This window comes from Ptiloglossa arizonensis, chromosome 3 (assembly GCF_051014685.1).
Source record: "Ptiloglossa arizonensis isolate GNS036 chromosome 3, iyPtiAriz1_principal, whole genome shotgun sequence".
Lineage (NCBI taxonomy): Eukaryota > Metazoa > Arthropoda > Insecta > Hymenoptera > Colletidae > Ptiloglossa > Ptiloglossa arizonensis.
The window spans coordinates 10,894,894-10,922,827 of NC_135050.1; the positions used below are offsets into that span (position 1 = coordinate 10,894,894).

The 27,934-nt window shown below is 40.3% G+C and overlaps 1 long non-coding RNA gene across 1 annotated transcript; it reads left to right on the forward strand.

Annotated features, from left to right (window-relative positions):
• The first annotated feature begins 8,304 nt into the window (after positions 1-8,304).
• On the forward strand, positions 8,305-11,551 carry LOC143144037 (uncharacterized). Its single transcript, XR_012991329.1, has 3 exons — positions 8,305-8,385; positions 8,680-8,731; positions 11,491-11,551. It is a non-coding gene; the product is annotated as an uncharacterized LOC143144037 (long non-coding RNA).
• The last annotated feature ends 16,383 nt before the right edge of the window (positions 11,552-27,934 follow it).

Here is a 27,934-nt window from a genome sequence, read left to right on the forward strand (position 1 = left end):
TGGCGAGTCGGCGATCGACGACAATCGCGAATCTCGAAATACATATTGATATCGCGGTCGGGCGGACTGGTCGATCAACGCGAGAGTGTACTCTTATCTCGACGCAGGAATTCGCGACAGCCGTCTTCAATTAAAAACATTCGTACCGAAGCGTTATCAAAAAAGGATAAGCAGGCACCTCCAAACATTGGCATGCTTCTGATCACCGCCGCGAAAGGACCTTCGAGATTGCGATCGACGAGAAATAAATAACGGGCCCGCGTCCCGGCGCATTTGTACTTCTAACGAGCGTGACAATGTCGAGACACCTTGCACACTTTGATTCGGTGGCAGTCAGCTGCCGGAGGGCCCGTTGCACCACTTGTCAATCCTTCTCGGGGAAACGACAGCGCCGCGCGACTGTAATCTATGCAAGACCGCGCTCACCGTTACCGAAACACACCTGTGCGCACGGCCACGAGCGAAAAGTTGACACTTTTAACGCGCGAACGTTGCGACTCGTTAAGGAAATAATTTCCCAGTGACCCGTTTAGAGCTAACGCAACCGGAGCGGGGCTTTGGGAAAGTTTGGGGAACATTGGAGCTGTTACATTGACGCCAGAACCGGTTGGAACTGGAGCGCGAGACGAAGAAGGTGTTTACGTCCGTTGAGGTTTTCAGTTTTGACGTTACAAAATTATTATTCGTTTCTCGCGCCACGACGTTACTCGTGAAACACTTGCTCTCGATGCTCGTTTTACAAATGTAATTTTTGCTAATCTGGGTTCCGGGTACTCCCCTCTCCCAGTAGTTTTTAACGCGGCGCTTCTGGCATCTAACGAAAGAGTTCGAGCGGAGAAAAATATAAAGCTTGATTTTAAAAGTGTTATTCAGTTTCTAATTTTACGAGTAGACTCTCTCTCTCTCTCTCTCTCTCTCTCTCTCTCTCTCTCTCTCTTTCTGTTTCGCTTCTATTGAAGATTTCAGCTTCGACGTTCAATTGTGAAACATTGTATTGCGCGATTTACAAAATACTATTTGGTTTCCAACATAAAACGTTACTTATAAGATACTTGATTTTGAAGGTTTTGCAAAGGTAATTACGAGTAACGTGAGTTTCAGGAACCCCTTTTTAGTCTTCAACGCCACACTTCTGTTTAACTAACGGAGGATTTCACGTTCGATTGCAAACAAATATAAACTGTGATTTTCAAAATATTATTTGGTTCCAAGTATACGTACTACGACATTACACTTATAATTCGTTCATAAATAACGGAAGTTTGCATAATTTTACATCGTTCCAATTTGGAATGATCTCTTGGAGAAACTGACAAATACGAAGTACGCCATTACATATCCATTCAGACACAATTACGTTACCTATTCTGACAGCCTAAAGTGACCCGAACAGTGCACAACTATTAACGAGACTTTTCCTCCTCTGTTACAGTTCGTTAAATTTTTGAAAAATTAGCAAATGCGAAACAAACCATTCTATATCCACAGTATACCAAACGGTTCAGATACATCACCTTAACTATTCTTCTGGCGGTCTAAAGTGACCCAAACAGTGCACAAGGGTTAATGAGATTTTTCCTTCTCTATTACAGTTCGTTTAATCCTGGAAAAATGAGCAAATGCGAAACAAACCATTCTATTATATATCCACAGTATACCTAACGGTTGAAAGACATCGCCTTAGCAGCCCCTGCAACGGCCTAAATCGTTCGGGTACTTGACGCCTCGGCCGTACCTCCGACGTACTAAACTCCGAATGGGTGAACGCCGCAAGAAAGGAGACGACTCGCGTCGTTTCAGCGTACGAACGTGGCCAGCTAATAAGACACCAGTAAGTAGATCCCTCGTACGATAGTCTCGTACGGTGTCGATAAAATTTTTTGTGTCTCCCGAGTCGCGACTTTCGATGGTGACTTATGAGACACTAAATCTTTCCCGGGATACGCGGAATCGGTATCCCAGCTAGCACGAGTGAGAAATACTTCGGATTACTGGTCCGATCGGTTCGATAGCAGGCGTCTTCGGCATCCGATGGCAAAAGCAAGAATTATTGCTCACTCCGGGCCGGGACACGCGGTCCGCGCGTATATCCGTACCGCGGATCTACTAGGAAAACGCTGCACAACCATTGATTGCTTGTGAAATCAATATGGCGGTGACCATCAATCGAGGTAATTGACAAGGTAATTGGCGCGGTTTCATACCTCGGCGTACCGGCGCGCGCAATACGCAGAAAAACCAGCGACCACGAAATAACGCATATAGGGAAAGTTGTCGCACAACTTGGGGACGCGCAGAAGCGTCCGAGAGACCCTCTCCTCCTTTTTTATTCGTTCTCTATTCTTTGTATACTTCTCCCTTAAACTTCTTTTTTTCTCTATCGTCGCTCGAATGTACCTGAACGCGGACACCCTTCGACGATACGTGTAATCGATACACGGAACGATCGAACGACGTTAAACGAGGATACGCCGGAGGATCTCGCAAGGATTTGTTTTATGGGTGGAAACCACCGGGCTGAGACGAGAATCGTCCGATTAGGACGTGTGTACGAGATCGAGGTGTTACATAGCATTCGATGTAACCGGGGTGTTGGAGAAATACGGAGAGGTTTATCGCGAGATTGTTGCTACTTTCGATGCAGCAACATTTTTCTAGATGTGCGTATTTTGTGCGATTTTTTTCGATAAAAGTAATCTCTCGATTCCTGTTTGGAACGCTTATTGGTTCAATTTATAAACGAAAGGAGGAGAAACTAATAAGAGATCCTAATAGGAGAAACTAGTTTATAAGTGAAATGAGAGTAGCTTCGACGAGAAATAAAAGCTGTACGATCGTTTTGTGAAAATTTATCGAACATTCCGTGTAAATGCATTCGATTTGTGTTGCTTCACTCGATGTGTATAGTATTACGTTTTTGGTATTAGGTCATCGGTACAAGTTGGGTTCGTTGATCTCTTCTTGTTTGGAAAGTAATCACCCAAGGAACTAGAACTGATTTCAGAGGCGAGAGAAAGATAAACACGTAATGTTGGTATTTGTGAAACTTCTGACACCATATTTTATTCGACGCTCACAAGCAACTGCCTAGGTTTGTCTGTGCGATTCTCATACTATGAACAATATAGAAACTTGTGTCTCTTTTTACTAAACTTACAAACTTTTTTCGAGACTGTCGGTCATAAACGAATAATATAAATTGACCTTTAACAGCTTTTAGTATTTCCGCGTGGACGATGACATTTTACATTTTATCTTACAATCATAACTGTAATAATTTTCCGATCGGTGCACATAAATGATACATACGTGGATACTGTGATCAAATATTGTCCAAGATCGACAACTCGAGACTCTCCCTGTGTCCTAAACGAACATTATTCAACGACAAATCCGACAGATAAACAATTTTGTCGACTGGACAAAATCCGACGTCTCTTTTTATTCATTTCTTGCGATCGATCGGTCGGATTTGTCTCTGTACGACGTTCAATAAGAACAGAGCTCGTGATTCCTGGAATGGTTCCTTTGCGCTTCTGTGCATCGTACAATCGTACAAAAAATTTATCCACACCCAGTACTGCACACCAGTCGCAAGTTAGAACCTCAAAGGAATACATATCTAGTGGTAGCGAAATAAGTCCACCTACCCTGAAACAATCGTAACACCCGCCCGTATTTTTACCAAGGATCGTACCAGTGATATTTGCCGATCCATGTCCATGGTGACGAAAAAATTAAACGAAACGCGCGTGTACGCTATCTTTACGGACGAAACGCAGGGTTCGAACGAATGGAGGATGGATCACGAGATACAGATACCAAAAAAGCAAACATCGTCGACCCTCCGGTAATTGAGAAAGTGGTTCGTAGCGATCCTACCGAAGGGAGCAATTTCATTTACACTCGGTCCGGTTTCCATTGATGGATCCGTCGGTCGTCGAAAAATAAGCGACGAGTTTTCCGCGAACGTTTTTACGAGCTCGACCCCGGACCAGACCTGACCCCGGAAGCACGGTTTAATATCCGCTTATGACGGCTATGTTTCACGGTCTGAGACACCCACTCGGCCCCATTCCGCCCCATCAACCCCCATAGTGCGTTTAATTTACGTGTTTTCGCAAGTTATTCGTCCCCACCTTGGCCAACCCTCGTCGAAGGGGGTCGGTCGCCATGGCGACGTCGAGCGTTCCGACGCCCAATCGTAGGGCGCCTGCGATGTCGGCGTCGGCTCTACAAAGCCGTGGAAGACGATAATAATTGACGACGAGGAGAGAGACGGAGGGTGGTGGAACGAGGGTTACCCATGGAGAAGGGAGTCGGTGGTTTTCGTTCTTTCTTCCGTTTCGTGCGATGGGGTAAGCTAAATCGGCACCCTCGAGATTTCTGTTATTAAGCGGACTGCCCTCCAAGTTGGATTTCATTTAGTCGGGTAATTTCCTAGTTTGGAGAGGCTGGATCGCCTCCTTTTTGATTATTTGTTTACCCGAGAGTGGATAAGTTAATTGTTCCTCTTTTTTCTCTCTCTCTCTCTCTCTCCCCGCGTTGACGATAGTGACGCGATGGTTGCTCTAGTTACGACGTTCGGGTAAGGTTAAATAAAAATGCACGGGAGGAATCGAATTTTAATAATCGTTCTTTCGCGACTAGGATGGACCAAGGCACGTCGATGAACGATTTTATTTGTTACCGTTTTGCTTCTAGAAAAACGAAATATTTCAAGCTTCGTTTAGATGACTTTTAACATAATACATATCGAGACACTGAATTCGGTTGAGTATATAATATACATTTATTTTTATTTAAGTTATTTCGTATCGACTGAATTGGTCTGCTAAGGTTATATTTAACGGATATTAAAGAAACATAGCAGTCGCGCGATTAATTTTTTAATTCGATTAATTATTGTACCACCGATTGAAAGTGAACGCGCCAACTCGACTCACTTTCCATTTGATTCGTTACTTACTATATAATCGTTTTTCACGCTGTCGATGATCAATCTTAATTACCCGGAACCGAGCCAAATATTTCATCAATACGAGTTCTTGTAATTATAGCGATTTAAAAGTGTCTACCTCTAAGCTAGTCTTCGCATTTGAACCTTTCGTTACGCAACATTCGATGTGCAAGCAACTGGCGCGACGTTTAATCGTGTCGAATTTAAAGATCGATTTTACGTCGATGACGCAAACACACTTGATTCGAAAGTAACTCGAGAAAAATACAAGTACATTTGCAACCACAGTGGCACGATTTGCTTCTTTCTGAGAAAGTAAAAATTCATCGAAAAGTAACACGTTCATTGAACAAAGAAATGCACGAGTCCGTATTATTTATGCGTTTTTATAATCAGTCGATAAACTCCACTGTAGTCGTAATGTTTGATCAATTACCAAACTTCTTTCTGTAAACGATTATTCTCTTGATTCATTTTTCTCGTGTTTCGAATCATTTTCTACGATAAGAGACAATCTTCCGTGCACGTTAAAATGAAACTCCTTTGTCGACGTTTCATCATCAATTTAAGATGGTTAATTAATGGTAGCTTAATAGCGGCGGCTGCAATTTCGACGAACGAGTGACTCACATTCGCACATTTCGCGCACGCTTCGAATTGGCAACGAGTCAAGGAACGTCGAACGTATTTGCACGCACGGCACACGGTGCACTTTAAGTGCACATAGCGACGGGAGTAAAACAATGCGACGCAAATTGTGCGAAATACTTGCAAAAGTTTAAATTACTCGGTGCTTTGCAAGTTTTTCAGGGGTTTAATTAATCGTTGATCGTCTTCCATCCATTGTCAATACCGTTCGAAGCGCTGGAATCGCAGAAGCACGCCGTTGAAAAAATTCCGTAGCTTCGAATATTCCTCCAACCTGATATATTTAATAATTTCAAACATTTCTCGGGGATGTTTAATCAAAGATCGTCGTACGGTGTAACGGCGAAGAATTTCTTACGCGCGTGATCGCTCGAAAGAATAACTCCTCGATATTAAAGAATTTAATGAATCTCTCAGTCGCTATATAAAACCAGAATACCTGTCGTTACATGTACATACGTATGTACAATTTTGATATACCTAACGTTTTTACATCACTCGTGAGTATTTAGACGAGTTTAACTTCGGTATTCTCGAATCAGACCCTTTTCTTTTCAACGACGTATTCACAAATTTCTAGTTACGCGTTTACAACATTTTTTAATTTTTTACGATGACCCTTTATCCAGAAAGATCAAATGCAAATCGTAATCGATTCGAATATTCTCACTCGCAAAAATTTCATCGACTGTTTTTCCAATAACGATGCAGTACATTCTCCACCATGCGAATTAATTTGGAAATGTAAATGTCCGTGTAGTAAAATGCCAATTTTCTTGAACATTACAATTCTTATTTACCATTAGATTGTCATCCTTTCACAGATCGTGTATTTCGGTTTATACATTCTTTTTATTTTTTATTTCCTTTTAATTTTCTTACAATAAACGTTCTTTCTTATCGACGTTATTATCGTCTTACATATTTATCCTTATTTTTTACTTTTCTTTTTCTTATTATTCTTTTCTCTTCTTTACACTCTCGGTTGAATTAATAACAGCTGGTACCTTATTTCTAAACCGTATTCTCAATTTTACATTTTCTCCTTCCTTCGATACTATGTTCATCATTCGTTCTTTTGAATTATTTCCTAGAATAATACAATAATACCGACCTTCGTTTCGAGTACAATCGTAAACGTTTACCACACGTTATCCATACCGTCGTGTGCCAGTGAACGCATAAAAATACTCATACCCAGTTTGGGTATCGCTCGACGATAACGAGTTCTTACGTAACGCGGTATGGAAATCTCGCGTTCGAGTAGCGCGAGCCGCGATTCACGGTGCCCTTAAAACGTTGAACGTCACGATGGTCCACGGGGACCAATGTTCCAAAGTTGCAACGATTCTCTACATCCTAATACCTGTAAACTTTCAAATAGAATTATTCTCGTTAGCAATACTCCAAACTAACGAGCACGTCTACAAACCATCGAACAATTTCAATTTTACGCTACGGTTCGAACAAATATCTTCAACAATAAAAAGCTAGCATGGCGTCTATCAAACGCGTTAAACGAACGCCGATTCGCCACGGACCGGTGGCGTCCGTCGTGTTCCTATCGTCCACGTAGTCTCTCCCCGTTGTTCGTCCCTTCCTCCTCGCCGTTCCTTCCGGCGGAGCATCATCGATCTAGTCGAAAATCTTGACGAGCACGTGTGCGCGCAGCGCTCGCTCGTACGCGCGAGAGAACGATCCAGTCCCGACTAGCACGTATCGCGGGCTCGAATCTCTCACCGAGAGAATCCGCCTCGCGCAGATGCAGTTGCCCCGCGCCCGCGGCGCTCTCATACACGCCGCTCGAGACGGGAGAGAAGACGGAAAGCGACCCTCCCGCGGCCGCATACCGCCGCCGCCGAAGTAGTGCAAACAGAAGCTGAAGTATCAGCACGCTCGGCACGCTACTTGCGCCGCGAATGCAGCCGAGGGAACTGGAACATCGCGCTGGCTCCCGATCCGTGCCCGACGCGAAACACGCACTCACGTTACTTACACAGAAACGAGTCGAGTCGATCGCGGCCCGCGCGGCGAACAACCGCGTCTCACCGAGTCCCATGGCGAAAGAGAGGCGCGGGGGGGCCCCCGTGGATCGCGAGCCACCCGGGCTATGCAACGCCGAGATTCCGGGGACTCGTGGTGTCACTCGCCGAATTCCGTACCCGGGCCTACGAAGACGACCGATTTCCTGTGCACACTCCCCCGTCCTCGCGGCGCGTAGTCGCGAATTGTTCTTTTCTTCCCCCCCCCCCCCCCCGTTTTCTTTTTTTTCTCGAGGAGGGAGAGTGTATTCTCTTCTGTTTTTTTTTTCGTTTCCTTTCCTTCCCCTTCTTTTCTTTCTTCTTTTCTTTGTTCCGATCGCGGATACCTTTAACGAGGACCGCTGATCGATGCCTCGGAACCCCGTACCCCGATGGAGCTCTCGCGACTCGTCGATCGAGATGCAGATAGGGTCGCCGCGCGTTTGCCAACGAGACCCTCTCCTCTTCCTTTTCATCTAGGCGCTCGTGGAACGCGAAGCTTTTCTATTCTCGGGGCACCGCCCCGTCGACGGTGACGCGCCGCGCCGCGACACGCCGCGACGCTGCAATTTGTTCCGATCGCGAGTACGAATCGAGAGGAACCTCTTGCGCAGGGAAATAGCGAGATGAGTGTACGTTGGTGCGTGTGCAACGATCGTCTCGACAGTGGCGAACGTCGCTTGCCAATGGCCGTAGATTCTTTCGAGGAATTCTCTCACACTGGAGGAAAATTCGACCGCTGACCGTTTCTACCAAGTACCAACTCCGATCTGTATATATACGATACTTAACCGAGTACCTAATGTCCCAACGTATAAGGCAGAGACTGCTAGGATGCCTTATCGAAGAGCTTTCCTCTTCCTTTTCTATCTCGCTTGCTTCTTTTTCCTGTATAGTCACGCTACAGGACTATCAGGACTACCTACTTACTGAACTATCAGGACTGCCTACTTACTGAACTATCAGGACTACCTACTTACAGAACTATTATTGTATCAGTGTCGAGAGGTCGTCTGTTGCACGGTCAAAGGTTTGGTTATCTTCCTTTAGGTTTTTCAGTTACGAGTCGAGAGTCAGAAAGGGCACGCGATAAACTATAGTGGTGCGTACTATTGGGTCGTATTACTGTACGTGTTACGATGTAACGACACAAAATCCATGGAAACGGCTGCTCGATAATTGACGAACTTTTTCACATATGGTATAGAAATTTGTAGTTTTTTCGAGTATTGGTTTTTTTATTCGTAGAACACGATGTACATTTGCGTTTTCGAAACGAAAGTTTCCGCGTAAACTTTCACACGTGAGAATCTTAAACGCGTTTACACGGTTGTTGGTTAAGCGAGGTACCTTTTTCCGTATTTGGTATTTGTGCTGTTACTCTTGAAACACCGTTCTGGATCCTCGCTTTTTGAAGAATTCGATGTGAATTTACGTCCTCAAAATTCAATAAATGTTTTCGTAGAAAGTTTTACACGCGAGGATTTTAAACGTTAAACGTGTTTGTACACTCGTTCGAGAACCGAGGTACCTTTTTCCATTTTTGGTATTAGTGCTGTTCTTCTTGAAACATCGCTCTGGATTCTTGTTCTTCGAAGAACTGGACATAGATTTGCGCCTTCGAAATAACGATTTACGAAGAAACGTTTAAATACGGAAACACTAAATATATTTGCAATGCATACATTCTTCTGAATACACATTTCTATATTTGGTTTCATGATTCATTGTGTTACTGTTAAAATATTGCAAAATACTATATTAATTCCGTATCGATCGGTGTTTTGGAAATAACGATTCATGAAGAAACTTTCCTAACGCGAGAACATTAGCCATTAGCCACATAAAGCCATTTTGGAAATAAATTGTACAGAATCCAATATACTTGTATAAAATTATTCATTCACCTGTAACAAAGACTAATTCTTACTTCTTATAAATGAATTTCTACGCTCGTAAATTGTTCGCTGGCAATTCTGGCAAGAATATCGCGAATAAGAGACATTTTTAAGCTGTCGGTATCCCATTAACGTCAACGCAATGTCGCATCCCTCAACTTTCTTCGATTTAAGAGTAGATTTATCCTTTCACCTTACTCTCCTTGCGATTAAATATCGTGCAAGATGTACCTGGACTTACGCACATCTTTTCCGATCCACGAGCGAATAAAGTCGTTAAAAAGACGGGAAAAACGTATCTTTCGTTAAAATTTCGCGAACGATCGCGAATTCCCGCGTTCCCCGTGTTTTCGATTCTCGGGGCTCGGGGTATGGTGGTTCGCCGTTCCGTGTCAAGAGAACCAAGCAGCCATCGATTCGGCGCAAAGTAGCAGCCGATTCTATCTGGTTTAATCGGTAACTGATCGCATGCAAATCCGCGGCGTTTTTCGCACGAGAGCCGGTCGACGAGGCGCGGAGGATTAAAAACAAAAAGGAAAAGAAAAAAAGAAAAAGACGAAGAGAGAGAAGAGAAGAAAAGAAACGTTCCCTTGGCTCTCGGCCAAAGCGAGAGTGGTGATCAGCTGCGCGAGATAAAATCTTTACTTCTTTCCTGCTGTCCCTTGCGCCGGCCCACGATCTCAATACACGCTCGCTCGTTCTTTCAGCCGGGCCGACAGCCCGGTCGGTCACGATCACAGACGAAACCGAGCTTGTAATTGTCTCGTAAATTCCGGGTATCGGTTTAATAGAATATAATAAAAACGGCCCGACAAGCCGATGAATTCGAGAAATTTCTTTCTTTTCTACCCGATATGCGAACAAGTACGTCCGCGATGCGTCTTTCTCGTGAAAACCGGGCTACTTGTTGCCCGAGTGAACCGATAGAATCGATCTTTAACACTTGGAGCGCGTGTTTCGCGCGAAAGCTCGCTACTCGTCGTTAACCACGCGAAAGCTCACGAAATGTCCGAATCGAGCAGAATGAAAAATATTCGATAGGTATCGTAATATCATCGGTGATTATCGATCGCTTAATTTTATCTATCACTTGTAGTTAGTTGGTATCGTTAATATCGGAAATGTGAACACGCCTTCTTATTGTTTCCAAACATTTTCATTCCGGAGTATTGGAAAATTTGTGCGAATTGAAAATTACGTAGAACTTGAATGAATTTGTACGAATGAAGTGGAATCTGTTTCGAAGAGAGAGTAATCAAGAACGATGATTTTTGATTTTTGTTTTCAATCTTATTCGATTCGAGTACACGATGTTATTTTATCTAATACATTCATTCATAAGTAATCGTGTTAATTTAGATTGTAAATAAGCTTTCGTGATCATTGAACAAATCGTATATTTTGCAATTAGTACGAAATATTATAATAATTCGATCCGGATAAATTCAGTTTTGGTCAATTCGGATATTTTGAAGGTAGAATTTTAAAAAATTTTCCAATCAGTGTGTCTAGACACCTTCCACAAGCATAGATCCAACCTAATTAAAAATAAGTAGATCGGTACAGAATTTCCAAAGATTTTTAATGCAGCTCTTTAATTACACACTCTTCTAGTTCTTTTGTGAATTTGTCAACTTAATTTGTCAGTAAGTCGTAGTTGTGACTGTCGGTGATTCGCGAATAATTTACGAGTAAATTAAAATGTATTTTTCGTCGAAATACGTATATATTTTTTCACTTACTCCTTGTAAACAATTAACAATCAAAAGTGAAACAGCAACTGTAATCACAATGGAAACGCGCAAACAAGAAACTGTTTTGATCGCAATTTTTGTAAACCTTACTCATTATCGACGACACGTGTCAATATAACTAATTCATCGCGATCATTTGCTCAAATGTTTTCTCGATATCAATCTCCGCTATAAATATTCGCGAACGATAATGAAATATGACATTGTAGAATTTCGAATCCTGAGAACAACTGGAATCATTGGTGCGCTCAGTAATCATGTTCAAAGTAAGTGTTACAATCGTTACAACACCCTTTCATGCAAAATAGGAACATTTACGTTAAAAACCTTTCATCAAAATTAAAATTGTGACAAAGTTAGTATTTTCATTCTTAAACGATCAAAACGATTATTGTAAAAATTGATTTGTGAGCAAACCTGTAAAATTGGAATTTTTGGTTCTTTCTCTGGTTACTATTTGTTCGTTTATTCACAATTATTTGTCGATTATTTAATTTAATCGATTTTTTATCGCTGGATGTTTTATTACATATTGCTTTCCAATTTTTTATTTTTTAATATTTAAAAATTACTGTTTCAGGTAATTCAGACAATAATAATTGCAATTACTGTTGTAATAGTACTACTGTGTACTATGGCACGAGAAAAGAATTATTACGATTACGAGCCTATCAAAGTTTAAAATGTAAAAATTCGCACCAGGATGATTTTTATCAAAGTTCAAGGATATCACTGGCGCGTTAGAGATGGATCCATTACTTTCTGTATATTATTATATTCGTGTATATAGAACTGTGTGTATAGATTGCGTAAATTCGAAAGAATAAAAATTATATGAATTTCATTCGAGATCCCGACTCGAACGATAGATATAAATGTTGACTGTAAAATATAAAATTTGACTAAATGTAATGTGAATAGATTACCAAATCGTTTTATTGAATATTAAATAAGCTGGAAGAAACGGAACAATTTTTTATTTAGAAAACGTCTATCATCGGTTCTGAAATCTTTATCAGCACAGAACATAAATTTACTCAGAAATATCGAATACTTTATATCGTGAGAAATCTAATTGAATTAAAAAATTGATCTATTGTGTCTCGTGAAATTTAAAAATTTGTTCATTCTATTACATTATAATCGTTTGTTTTTATCCGATAGATTTCAGTAGCACTTAAAATATTTTTTCCCCTGGATATTTCATTCGAACTGTGTATTCCTTCTTAACTAGTTGAACTCCTAAAGCGTTACAATGATCTAACTTCGTTGGAGTCCATATTGCACAATGCCGTTACATTGGAACGTTTCAACTATTCCATTCTGCCTTCAATTGCTCCAACCACTCTGATATAAGAATGTTTCGCTTCCCCTCTACGTTCCCTTTTATGTTTAACTACATCAACTATTTTAATTTAGTCACGCGTTTCGACAGAATCGTACGTACGAAAATCGCATCGATTCTATAAAAATACACAGTTAACGAATCAACGCGTATTGTGTCGATCGCGAAAACCGTTAGTCGTGTAAGGAAAATAATACAATATATAATTCGTTGTAACGAAACTTGTAGAAGTAATAATAATGTATTTTTCAAATCAATGTTACATAAACTATAAATAAAAGTATTAAATATAACTGTCATAAAAAATACAATTGGAGTACGATAAAGTAAAATGAAAAAGAAATCAAATTTCAACACTGTACACTCATACTAGAATCGCACTTGTAAAAGTGTAAGGGGAAAATTTTATTTATTTCTCAATTCTTGCAAAACTGTCCTTTTTGAAATATACGAATCTTAGAGACGAAAATTTCAGGAATACATTTTTCGATATAGAATGACGTATCGTTTCGGTTTTACGTGACTAGCGTCAACAAATCGTTATGGAAGAGAATCTGATAAAATGTTCATTCTCCTGGAAACGAATATTAATGGTACTCTTGCCGATAAGAGAAGAAAGATAAGGGGTACGTCTCACGACCGCACATTTGCTTCCTTTTACTCGCGAAATCGTACATCAACGTCGCAAGGACGAAGGGCGTTGAAATAGCACGACATTGAAGCTTTGCACGCGGATGGACATACGGTATTCGTAACATTGTATGCATATTAGACAGCTGGGCAATGGGCGAAGAAACATACCCTTCATAGTAGCCGACATTGCACTTGTACCTCGAAAGTCTTGCGCGTTTCAGCCTCGCGAGACATCTGGATCCTGCAACCGTTTTCCTTTGGTGCACCTTGGATTTTTAATGGACGAAGAATTAGATACATTTATACCGCGAACATTTCTTTAAATTTCTGCACTTACGAAATTATCGATACGTTCATTTGTTGTGATTGTCTTCAATAATGGCGTAACAAATGATCAGAAAATAATAAAACATTAATCGATCGTAGTACTTAATATACATATAAATATATATATATATAACATGTATATTTAAAGATACAATGTTCGTTTTATGTAATTTGTTCATTTTGATCGATTCGATTGAAATTTAATAAATACTTTTATTATACTCGTAGTTACATTGTAATTTCAAAACTTCTTGCTTGTTCCGAATACGAGAAAAATAAATGTAAGTTTCTTTTTATACAAAAGAAATATCTAATAATATTCTATTTATATTTAATAACGGTAAACTTGTTTTGATTCGTATCATAGACAATTCTTTCTTGACAATATATTATACGGAAAGATTCGTGAAATAATGCTCTCTTTATCTTCTCTCCTTAATCCATTCATCGTTAATTTAGAATCCACGACAGTATTCGTTCCCCTAAACTGTAAAATTCTCGAAGTGTTCTGTTATCTACAAATACTTTTGCAACAATTACTCTTAGTAACTCACACCGTCACAAATACAAAATTTACCTTCACGAAGATTATTAAACAGACATACAAAACCGAACCGAACACAAACTTCCAAAGTAGGTACCAAGCTTCATATTAAACATATACAAAAACCCAATAAAACTATTCACTCCGAACTACCCAACTCCTAGACACATTCCAATCGTGCAATTACAAGTACTATCCTCCTAACACAAACTTTCAAACTAGATACTAAGCTATATATTAAACATATACAAAAACCCAATAAAACTATTCACTCCGAACTACCCAACTCCTAGACACATTCCAATCGTGCAATTACAAGTACTATCCTCCTAACACAAACTTCCAAACCAGATACCAAGCTACATATTAAACATATACAAAAACCCAATAAAACTATTCACTCTGAACTACCCAACTCCTAGACACATATCCAAACCGTGCAATTACAAGTACAATCCTCTGCTAATCAAATTTTCCAACGATATCCTGTACAGTGTCGATGTCGGCATACCTAACTGATTCGTTCCCGATCTTGAAAGGTTAAGATCGAAGGGGGTTGCTATAGTACAGTGATCCACGAAGCTTGAGAAGATACCTCTCGAAAAACTTGGCAAAATCATGTCCCACGATCGACGAACACCGGCCCGATCATCGACCGTGAAACATTCCCTCATCGGAGCAATGGAAAAACGAAAACTCGACACGATGGTTGAAATTACTCCGTTCTCAGCTGGCCACCCTCGTCGGGCATGAAAATCCATAACCACCAGCCGGCAACAGCGTCGTGGATCGCGACACGGTGGAATGCTCGAATCATGCTCCCTAATTCACCGATGATTTCGGCTTTGTCCCGCGCGGAGGGACAGCGATCGGGGGACGATCTGTCCCGCGACACACGAGGCATCCCGCGGAGCAGGTAGCTACGGGGAGACTTTCTGTCAGCGTGGCGCACTATCTAGCCGTTTATCTACGCCTATGGGGCTCCCTCGGTTGCCCCATACACGCCCGTCGCAGCTTATATACACGCCGTTTCCTTATGTAACGACACAACAGGTACACAACCACCCCGGGATTCCGCCCACGGCGGGGTCGGTTGTCTCTCTATTTCCCTGTTCATAAATTCATCTCGTGGGAGAGCGCTGGCCAACTTGCGTGGGGTCTGCGCGAAGATGAAGGTCACTGGATTCTTCGCCCGAACAAGGAACACCGGCGCACCGTTGAGGCGTTTATCAGCGGTTGACGAGCTCTCGAGAATGCCGCGATTTACGTTCGAAGGATGACTCGACCGCTCGCTGGAGGTATTTGGATTCGCGAGGCACCAACGGGGTGGGTCCAGCAGCTTCCGTGGCTCCGTTTCACCGAGATAGCGAGATCCTCGAGTCCAGTGGAAATTTTACGATTGGTGAACTGTGAGTGTTGGTTTCGTGTGTATACGTGTGCACGTTTGGACGAGTGCGTGTCTCTTGTCTATAGTTTTGTAGTTAAGTGGTACGAACAATGACAGAGACAGAGAGGAGGAATTTTGCGATACTCGATTTGTGAGTGTTACGAACAATGACAAAGAGAGAGGAGAAATTTTGCGATAGGCGACCTATTAGTGTTGGTTTCGTGTGTATACGTGTGCACGTTTGGACGAGTGCGTGTCTCTTGTCTATAGTTTTGTAGTTAAGTGGTACCAACAATGACAAAGAGAGAGGAGAAATTTTGCGATTAGTGACCTGTAAATGTTGGTTTCGTGTGTACATGTACGCAAGATTGGACGAGTGCGAGTCTTCTATTTATGGTTTTGTAGTGTAGGTCTCTTTATTACTTTCACGAATAAAACTTTCGTTTTAGATGAATTGCGTACAACTTTATAATTGAAACCCTCAAAACTAAAGAATATAATGACGAAGGTTTATATCGAATTAAATTCAATTTGATAATGATCAATTTTAAAATTGAATAAACACGTAAACTATGTATGTTGTACGTATGGAGCGAATGAATATCGTTTCGAGTAACAGAATTAAATGTCTCTTGGGTCATTTTGCGTAAATGTTATTGGAGTATGAAAATTTATTAGTCATTTCTTTACAAGAAGTGTTTGTACAATACCTAAAAGATATCATAGAAGTAGTACAAACAATTAAAGAAATTGCCTCGAATTAAATTGTAATTTGGGATAAACAATTCTATTCGAGGTAAATTTTAACCTGGATAAATTTGAAATTAGAATATCTTAAAATAAAAGTAGATCGATTAAAAGTATACGTAGAGATATTAAAATGTAACGAAACAGATTCTATGATATAAAACATTTATAAAATTGAAATTAGTACTTCGCAGGTTTCACATTCTTAGATGATAACTCCTAAATCGCCTTAAAATCTTGCACGTATAAAATGCAACGCTTCTATGTTCAAGATTTATAATATTGATTCCGCGCACAAGACATCGGAATTCGGTCCTCGTGATTGATGCTGCAATGACAAACGCGACAAGCTTACAAGATGTCATACCTTTAACTTTCTACTTAATTACGAATGCGAAAACGAGTCACGGAGACTCGACGATCGTTTTCGGATCACATAAATGTTGCGCTTATTTCGGCAGAACCCGATAACAAGAAGGCCCGACCCCCCTCGTAATGCGACTTTTTAAAATAATAAACGATGCAGGAATTCGTGAAGTGTTGCTGCCCGTATTTACGAGATTTAAAGTATCTTCATCGAAACGATTAAACGATTAAACGGATCGAAGAAATGTGACAACCATCCGTGAATGGAATTAATTTTCATTCGTTTTACGTCGTCTCTTCTTCTATAAAAAAAGATTTAGGTGCGTAGTTTAAATATTTGCATCGCGCGTATTTACGATTCCGGTTTTTAAATGCAATCGAAACGAAACTCGTGATATTACAAACCCGAATCCTTTTGGATTTAAGAAATTTGTTTCTCCAATTCCGCGATTGATTTACGAGACGCAGGAATAAATCTATCCGTGACGGATTGTTAGAAAGTTAAAATCAATTATGAAGTACATCGAGCGTGACCTTTTCGATAAATAGGAAATACATCGTTTATTCGAGCGTTTATCCTTCAGCTGTGAACCATTGCACGAATTCGAAATTCGAAGAGAGAGAGAGAAAAAACCAGAACGGAGTTACTCGATGTGAGAACGACAGCAATTGCAATGAAAATTTATCGAACAAATTCCTCGAATTCTTTAAACAATTTCAAATGTAATTCAAATATTCTAGAGACTGAAGAATTTACCGAGAAATATCAATATTTGAAATATTTGTAACTTGTTTTTCTCGCAAGAGAATGAACATTATGTCACATTACAAAGAAACGTTCTAACACTGACGAATACTTGTAATGCTTCGAGAAATAATAATTTTACAGGTATTTAGAAAGAAGGAACAAACGAATACAAGAGTATAACGAATTAAATTTTATTACGACAGTTGACGTCCGAACAATATTAATTATTCTTTTATAGGAATTGAATTAAAATTTAGAAGATAGTTAAATACACTCGAGACATTGTTGAATATAGTTCAAAAGGTCTGTGATACTTTCGCAAATCTTTGAAACCTCGTCAATTGATCACATTCAACAATCAAATTTCCTGATGTTCTATTTCCTATAATTCATTCGTTTCTCGAAAAATGGGAATTTTATCACAAGGAAATGCCAGAAAAATGGGAGAAAATCGTACAAGCAGGAGGAAAGTATTTCAATTGAGAAAAAATATTAAAATTACAATATACAAATAAATATTTTCAAGCGAAAAATCCACAGAGCTTAACGATCAAATAAAACGAAAGAAAATCATAGAAACAAGAAAACGGTACTTTACCTAAGAAAAAACACTGAAATTAAGAATACAAATACATATTTTCGACCGAAAAATCCACAGAACGATTCAATGAAACAATTGACTGTATACGTTCCTAACCAAACATCGAATAATAAACAACTCATTACGTCCACGTGAGATGTTCACGACATAGTAGTGTATTTTCCCAGACCATGACATTCGATATTGTCCAATTACGAACCTGACCTTGAATAACAGAACTCGTTACGTCTACGTACGATGCTATCGATGCGCGAGATAGTATATTTTCCCCGAATGTGACGATCGATGTTGACCGATCGAGTTACTCTTCGATATCACCTTCGATACGAGGATCCTTGTCCTCGTTCGTTCTCAGAGAGGTTTCGTCATTTCGGTTAATGGAGACGTGGCGTGAATTTTCACGCCCGAAGCAAAGTCGCGTTCCCGGAACTCTGATAAATCGCGGAACGTCACGTTGGCAAACAATGCGGAAATTAAAAACCGAACGCTAGACCGAGGGAGCCGGGCCGAGCTAGGTAACGCGGATCCCCGTCGAGGTACGGCGATCTCGTTCGAAGCTTGCCTCGTTGTGTTTTTGCTCTGCATAAATGATGAGCTCGGGTATTTTAATGAAGACATTCCACGGACGCTTGCCGGCTCCTTGGCGCACGGCGAGAGAAAGAGGAAAGGCCAACCTCTGCTTGAATAGACACGTTACTGGTCGCGGTTCGCTCCGCCTTATTCTATTGGCGTATTGTCAGCTTCGAGCTGCTACCGTCGATCGCGCGATATGTTATTGCGATTCTTTCGCGACGATACTGTTTGCCAACATCCGTCTCGATACGCGGGCACGCCGCGAGGAATTTCCATCGCTTCCTTCTTCTTTTTGCTCTGCCCCCTTTCCTTGTGCGGGGACCAGAATGGAGATCGACACCGCGGACTAACGACCATCGATGGGATGCCGATAGGCGACTAGTTTCGATTTAGCAATAATATCGTTAAGGTATCGACAGCACCGAAAGAGACGAGCGATACGGAACCTGGAACGAAATTAACATTTATCCTCGACGAGCTTCATTTTTAGCGAGTTTAATGGTGGACGCGTATCGACGATCGTTAGTGTTTTTTTTTTTTTTTGGTGGAAAGGACGAGTCACTTTTAGAGAGAATGAGAAGTTCAAGCGACTAGTTTCGATTTAGCAATAATATCGTTAGGGTATCGACATCACCGAAAGAGACGAGCGATACGGAATCGAAACGAAAACCTGGAACGAAATTAATATTTATCCTCGACGAACTTAATTTTTAGCGAGTTTAATGGAGGATGCGTATCGATGATCGTTAGTGTTTCTTTGGTGGAAAGGACGAGTCACTTTTAGAGAGAAGCGTCGGGCGAGTATGAGAAGTTTAAGTAATGAAAATACACGTCTAATCGACTTAAAAATATTTCTGTAAGTGTATTTTAAACATCGCCTATTTATTTAAATAACTTCTCTCGGTTCAATGGTACTCTTTTACCTGGACTAGTCTAGAGACTTTGTATTTTCTTTATGTCAGAAGAAATTAAATAAGAATTGAAACGAGGTGTGTACTGTATTTTGTACCATATAGAAGATAATTGTGTTGAACCTACTGAAAAAGATTTCTGTATATTTAAAATTTCATTCACCTGAATAACTTATCTTGGTCACACGATAAATCAGTTTATTTCTTTTACTTAGACTAGTCTGGATAGTTTGTATTTTCTTTCGATGAGAATGGAGGAAGTGAGAGTCGAAGCAAGGATGAATATAGCGTTTGAAAGTAATGAAATAAATTCATAAAAGCGTACACGTATACTACTTAACCTTGTTTCGGAGTTACAGCGAGTTTCGTATTGTAGCAACTATTTTGACAAACCGAGTCGATATAACTGATTTCACTCGACTGTTTAAAAATAATACTCCGTATTCTTGGAACAACCTTGTTCTCTATTCTGTAAACACTGCTTCGAAGCGTTCTCCGAGTTATTTCAATTTGCCACTTTAATAAGAACATAACGATAATAACGAGTTATTCTAATCGAGAAACGACCTGCACCCAATACACGGACTTTTAGAATACGACTCGAATCCATTAGAGTCTTAATTGTGGGGTTATCAGAAATGCATCAGCTACGGAATGTTTATCGACAATGTTGAAATACTTCATCGAAGAATTGACCAATATTTCCAGTGATTTCGACCAACACCTGAAAGCGTCGAAAAAATAGCGAAATCTTTAATGTAGATAATCTTAATGTGTTCCATATTCGAAACATTGGTAAACCGATGACGCTATCTAAGATTACTTCCATTTCCAAATTATCTCTCACTTAACCCGAATAGTGCACACGTGTTATCTTTTAACTAAAATTCAACGATATTTCAAACTTGCCAGCAAATGCAAGTCGTCGTTGCACATTTCGATATTTCGCCATCAGCTCGATTCATCATAATAGATTGTTCGATAAGTTTTATCTAACGACAAAACTTATCGCACAAGCTAGTATTTCACAACAGTTAATTACGATAAAACTTGTAAGTACTTAAGTAGAGTGAAATTAGACCGAGTAGAGTACTTAAATTAAACCAGTAACGATAAACATCTGAAAAACAATTCTTAACAAAAGCTACTTTACCTCCTGTATCAGTGAACAACGTCCACGAAGAAAAACGTACGCGAAAATGACTTCTTTATGGTATCGCACGATGTAAAAATTAGGTCGGTTCGAAATCACCACTCAAAGTGACTGATCGTCGCATACCGATCGATCGTTATCAATTAGCCCGCGTCGATGAATTTAACATTCTCTGCCGAAAGCGCTCCGAAACGGTCTTGAAAATTAAGATACAACCAACATTCTGTTCGCCGTCGTAAAACCGACTTCTTTAGAGTCATTTCGAAGCACGGACCGTGACCGTGATTTTCACGAATCACGATGCACCTGCCCTTATTCGGGTGGCGGATTTTAATGCCTCGGCGCACCCTCGACGATACATTGAACGGCGCAAATGAGACGTGACTTGAGAACTGAGTAGCAGGGGTCCCGACAAATCGAACACGTGCGCCCGGTGCACCCACTTAATCGTTATTCCGATGCGTTCCGGCTATTCGCAAATAAACAAATTACGCACGCCGTTCACGGTGAGCTCTAGACTCTGAGCCCATTATTTCTGGTAACTCGATGATGTTATCCGTTCTCTGAGCACGAAAACAAGGGTCACGTACAACTTCATAAATATTTCTTTTTTTTTTCTTCCTTTTACAATTTATTCGAGATGCACGCGAAACTTGACGTTCGGTTTGTGTTCGAGGTTAGCGGTGAATACGATGCGCCGGATAGTCGAAGTATTCGGTAGAATATTTTCTTACCTTCGTTTAACGCTAAAGCTACCGATAGATTGCGGTATATTAAGGTGTTCCTCGTATGTATCTCAGGAAAATCGATGATCGAAGAAGAAGAAGAACTTATGAAATTGATTATGTGTACGGATCAGAAAGAGTCGTAATGTCTTTTGAAAATATGCTATTGAATTTAAAGTAAATTTCTTTGTAAAAGCAGTCGAAATGGGTCATTTTGACTGGTTGGTAAATTTAGCGTTATAAATAATAAATATGCACGGATGTTAAGAAAGTTTTGTCTCTAATTTGTCACTAAGTGTACATACATTCAAACATACACAAATTCGTACATACAAACGCAAACGTACTGCTCTAATGGCGATCAAATTTGAAAACGATCGTCGTTACAAAGTAATCTACTGTGTCTACACTTATTGCTACAATTAATTCGCGCATAAACGTGTGTATTTGTTACTAATTTGCGACTAAACGTATATTCCTACCGAGTTCTCGTTCTTATCTTAACAAATGGATACTCGATCGCGGACAACGTGCCAATGGATCTACTCGTCCACCGTCGCAACGTGTCAATGAATATTGGACGCAAATGAAACCCAATCGAAACAATCGATACGAACCACGTCGTCATCGACGATGCATTATGGCCGCGTCAGGAAATATTGTCTGCCAATTCCTTCAATTCGAAAACCGACTTCGTTCCCCGAAAACGTGCGGTGATCCGGAAGTCGCGGTTCCTTCGAAAGCTCCCGTCGGCTACCGGTTTTCTGCGACTGCACGCGAACAAAAAGAGAACAGAGGATCGCGATGAGGGTTAAAAAAAAAAGAAAAAAGAAAGAAAAAGGAGGCGAAGACACGAAGGGGCGGACTACGATATCGGAAGGTGGACGTCGTGTACCGCGTACCCGGGACATCGTACGTCAAAGGTTCGAGCCCGTGGGAACACAAGGGCAGAGATGCCTTCGATGCCGGGCCCAGGCCGACCTAAAAGTGTTACTGCAGGTAGACAACGACGGGGAACGTCTACGATGGCCGGTGAAGGAGGAGAACAAGCGAAACTGTCCTTCGAAACGAATCCAAATGACTTCGAATCGCTGCTACTGAACGAAATGACGAGAAAAGTTTAAAAGCAACGACAACAGAATCATATCGTCGAGTGGCGATGCAATTAGTTTATTTAGCTTGGAATTGGCTGAATGTACACAATTGCTACATTTTCTGTAATCAGACGTGACGAAATTGACTTTTGAATACGTACTGGACGGTTCATAGCGCCTGAAATAAATAAAGAAATAAAGAATTGAAAAGGATAGTTTACGAATTGTTTGGATTCTCGATACAAGAATGGAATTTCGGTGTAATATATACAGGAGAAGTGTGCGTCGCGTTCATTTTAATCGATTCGAAATTAATTTTCTTCTTTCTAAAAAAATATTTACAATGGTCTCCTCCTGATAAACGAACCACGTTACATCTACATCGCGAGTAACGTATAAAGATCGCGTGTAAAACGAATGTGTAATTAGTTTTTTAATACAGTAGTGGATATCGATACCCACTTTGAGAAATATTCTATGAAACGTAGACACTGGCTTCGAAAAACTTGCCTCTGTACCGCACAATTGTGTCGGCGCGCTTCCGATTGGTAGAATGCGGTTGGACGAACGAGCTGATTGGCGATGACTCCGGTGCATCCTGCGGTAGCACGGACAAGTTTTTTCAGAAGCCATTGTATCAGTAGGAAAAAGAAACGTGTAGCGCATTTTTAAAGGGTGCAAAATTCGGTGCGGACACTGCCACGGGATCTGACCCTGAATTATTACAGAGTTTAAAAGACGGAACAAGAAACGACGATCGAAAAGATGATTAGAAATTCAAATGAATCGGGGGCGTTAATTATTACTCGATATTTCAACTCGTCGAACGACAAAGAACGAGGGCTCGTAACGGTAGGGGGATCGTACGTATGGTAGAAGAGAAATAGAAAAGGGTTTGGGCATCTCTCTCATCTGACACAGTCAAAATATGCTCGTCGGCATTCCTAGACGTTTTTTCGGTCTTTGTCGAGCACGGCGTCACTATGTCATCGAGACCGCGGAGATACGATTCGATCGAGGTCCACACGAGACTTTCGGATCTCTTCGATCTCTCCGATCTTCCCCGAGCCCCATTCGTCCAATGATATTCACTGCACGATGGCGTTTGGATGCCGCAGTTATGCGGTTAAGATAAGACGAGATGCCCCGATGTATGTTTATTATTTGTTCGGTCGCGCTTGGAATTGAAACATTGAAACATTTCGATCGGTAACGTCACTCGATTGAGGTTTCTAGCGTGTGGCGATTATAGGCGATGAACTTTCGAATAACAGGAGTGAAAAGTCTTCCAAGGTGTAGAAGGACCTTTTCAAGTATTCGCGAACACTTTGAGATCGAAACTGTATACTCCTACACAGCAGAGACATATTTTGTTGCACTTTATCTTCAATTTTTTGTACAACGACTTTAGTCGATATAGTAAATACAAGTAGAAGTTCATGAACGTACAGGGTAGTAAGAAAAAATTCGTTCCGAGACTTTAAGGGCTTATAGCGCTCATCGAGGTGAACAAAAAGTGTCTAATCGATATACTTAGGTTCTACGATCGATTCTCTTGGCGTAAAATTAATTTTGTTTAATTCTTTACTCTTCTGCTACTCTCTTTGTAGCAAATTGAACGCGGAATTAGTTCAAGAAGCATTGGATTAGAATATCGTCAAAGGAGAAGGAAATGCAACATTATAGAAAGAAATACAACGTACAAGAACTTTATGGAAAGAAATACAAGACGAATCGATCGAAAACATAATGTAACGCAAAGATGTGCGTTCAAATGTAAGAAAGTCGTATCGAATATTTTCTATAACAAGAATGATTTGTATCATCGACAAAGTATGTTATCTTTGTCTATATTAGTGATTTTACGTGGATAACCTTGCACTAATGTACTTGTAACGAACCATTTCCTGTTTATATTTAATCCATTGCGAAGAGATTCACGACATCAAATATTCATCGACAAAATTAATTTTACGCCGGAAAAATTGTCGATTGGACATTTTCCGTTTCTCTCAATAAGTACTATGAGCCCTTGAAGTCTTGAACTTTGTTTTACCACTCTATATAACCTATTTCAGAAAAAGCAAGAGGCGAGATTCGATGAATTATTATTTTGCGATTTCATCGAGTAAGTCTTGGTTAATTTGTTGCAAGTCTTCGTATTCGAATGGAAAAGAAAAGAGAGCGCTACTATCGTCACACGGTGCCCCATACGCAGCACCAAACACAACGTACTGTATCGATTGTTAATAAATTAACAATTAATCGATTCTATCCTGCGATGTATACAGCGAATGTGTAACAATTAAAGCGACAATTTTGACCAAATTTCTTGGTAAAAGCGGTAAAAAACGGTGTTACTCGAGTTCGACGTGTTCGATTATTTATAGAATTTATTATACGATCCGAAGCGAACCTTCGAGCAAGAATTCGTTTCTGCGAGAACATTAAACAATTTATAACGAAACCGCCGTACACTTGTACGTGGATCGCCCCTCGATTCGCGGTAATTAAATACCGAGTACGTCCCCTTCTCGCGAGTGGCACCCCTGCGAGGGGGATACTCCTAGGGTCAGGTTATTGATATTGCACCAGGGGAACAAATGATCCGACCGTGAATATGAATATTAATTTTACTTTACCAACCTTGCGCCCGGTGCGTCGCGTTCCCTTATTTGTCACCATTATGGGATGCCCCCCTCTCTATCGATGCTCGAGATAATTACATCGAATTACGTTTCCTTGGACCGTGATGATACAATCGAGCATCGTATTAAAGTATGCATAATTTTATCCGATAATACGAATCTTTTGCTTAAAATATTTCCAATCTGTGAATCCATATCATTCGTCGAAAATGAACCATTGTATCGGTAATCGACACAGACCGTCTTTCGTTTAATCGATCGACCAGATTTTTCATCGAATAATAAAAAACATCGTCGGAAATATAAAATCGTTTTATGAACATCTATAGTAGGTGTACTCCACGTGCGCTCGCGTAATTTGCAAAATTAATATCTCTCGTTTCGCGAAGAAGATAGGTGCACACGATATCGATATTCGTCGTTGTTCCAGTAACCACCGAATTCACCCTCGTGGAAAGTATTCTCCAAAAAAAAAAAAAGAGCCAGGAAGCTCGTAACCGCGTACCGTTTCTCGAAGGCTGCTTCACGTGTCCCTCACGTGGTTTCCTGCTCGTGGTTTTTCCATGTCTAGCCAGCATATGCACGATTGCGTAACAAAACACACAAATCATACGCGCGACAGAAGAAACAGAACAGACTGATTTATGTTCACGGAGCGATGGCCTATCTGCATTCGCCTGACGAAATGCAGTTTGGCCAGCAGCAACGAACGAAATATCGCTCCGCGCGAGGAATGCGTCGGTTCAGACGTTGGACACGGCCAACTTCCTACGGGACACCATCGTTTTGGCAAACGACAACAAGAAGAAAAATACCATATTGTAATGCGCGCATGAGAAAGTATAAAAAAGTGCGAAGTGCGCGACGAGACACGTGTCAAGGATCCCCGAGTCAGATTTCGTTCGAGTTGTAATTAAAACTTGCTCTGCACGGACTCTGAGTATTATTTCTCTCGGTAATTTTCCATCGATTAAAAGAACGACATTTTAACGATCACTTCGGTATCTATGATACCTGTTTCTACAATACCGAAAGTTTCTATAATACATGTGCGTTAAATCCGTAAAATTAATGTAGGAGTATAGAAGACGCGTAACTACAATTTTTCGTTCAAATTATTTGTCACAATGTATCGATGTATGGTAAAAATGAGGAGAACTCGAACTTCGATGTAACATCGTGATAAAAAGGGGGGTAGAAATTGAATCAATGTATCGAGCACATAAGATATTAAGGCGATAAAAAGTGAAGATGGTTTTCTCGAAACAAATTGAAAAATTCAATCATTCTCAATTGTTTAGAAACTTTTTTACTCATTTAAGATTACCATGATTAAAGATCAAAGCCTCCCCTTTACAACAATCCTGTAAAAGTTGCTGTACAATTTTTTTTCACCGTATTATTCTACTTTGTAATGAAAACTGCAGTGCAAAGATCAATAGGGTTTCGGTTAAGTGTCTGGAAACTTTTGAGCGTCAGTGTAAACGGGGGAACAACTGTTTATCCACGAATGTACGTAACTCGAGAACTCGCTGCAGTTTCTTCGATTGAAACCGTAGAATTACGTATACTATTGGGTTGTTCGGCAAGTCATTTCGTTTTCCAAAATGGAGAATATATAATTGAATAAACTTAAGTATAACTAAAGTTTATACACTTTAAAAAAATCGTGTTTCATTCTCACCAAAAAAAAAAAACGAAATGACTTTCCGAACAACCTAATATTGATCCATTTGCATCCAGAATGGAATAAGTCGAGTTACCCGTGTCAACGAGTGCGGGATAATCTGCGAGCGACGGCACTTTTACGACTCATTTGCCTCTGTAACTTAAATATTAATCTTTAACTACGGTGGTCGTTATTTTGTTACGTACACAATATGGTGGAACCTGTAGGACCGTAATTACTTATGCTGTTACATGTTTGCCGAAATGTATCGTGTTGAATGGCTTCCAGGATATCTCGACGCAGAGTTAACCAATCTCTTTCAAATTTTACATACACACAAAACAGACGCAACTCTATCTTTCGAGTGTCCAGAATTGTACCAATATTTCCAATAGTTTCTTTTTTATTGCTCGTGGAAGTTAAAATTTTTGCGATAAAAACTTTCGCATGGCTTCGTGTTTCCCATTTTGTCGAATCGTGTATTTTCGAATTTATTCTAGATAGAAAGGTAATCGTACTTGTTTATAACGAGACTAAGATCACTTTTTTCCATTTCGGATGAATCCAACAACGCGAACAGTGGAAGACATTTAAAATGGCGAACAAAATAACAGCAAAAGCGATAGTAAATATATGTATGTAAAATTGATATTATTCTTCCTCGAGATACATTCCAATACTATTAGAAACTGTTAATCATTGATTCCAAAAATCACCTGGAAGCGACATCTGTAGAAGAGAATACCCCCTTAAATGTAGAACAAAATGTAGTATACAGTTCTTTCTCAAGATAAATACCAACACGTACGAAAAATACTAAATTCCTTAATCTATTGGAAACTGATAATTACGATCCCAAAAATCGTCTAAAAACGTCTTCCGAGAAATATACCCCCTAAATAAAGAAAGAAAAAAAACACGGTACACAGTTCTTTCTCGAAATAAATATCAGCACGTACGAAAACTTTTAACTTCGTTAACCTATTGGAAACTGATAATTACGACCCCAAAAATCGTTTAAAAACAACATCTTCCGAGAAGAATACCCCGTAAACATAGAAAAAAGAAGAAAACTACAGTGGCGGTAGAACGCGTCGAAGTGCGCGCGCACGAGCCGATCCATGGACCGAGCGATCGCGTCCGAGCGTCGTCGGTTCGGTTCGGTTCGAAAAATCACTGTTC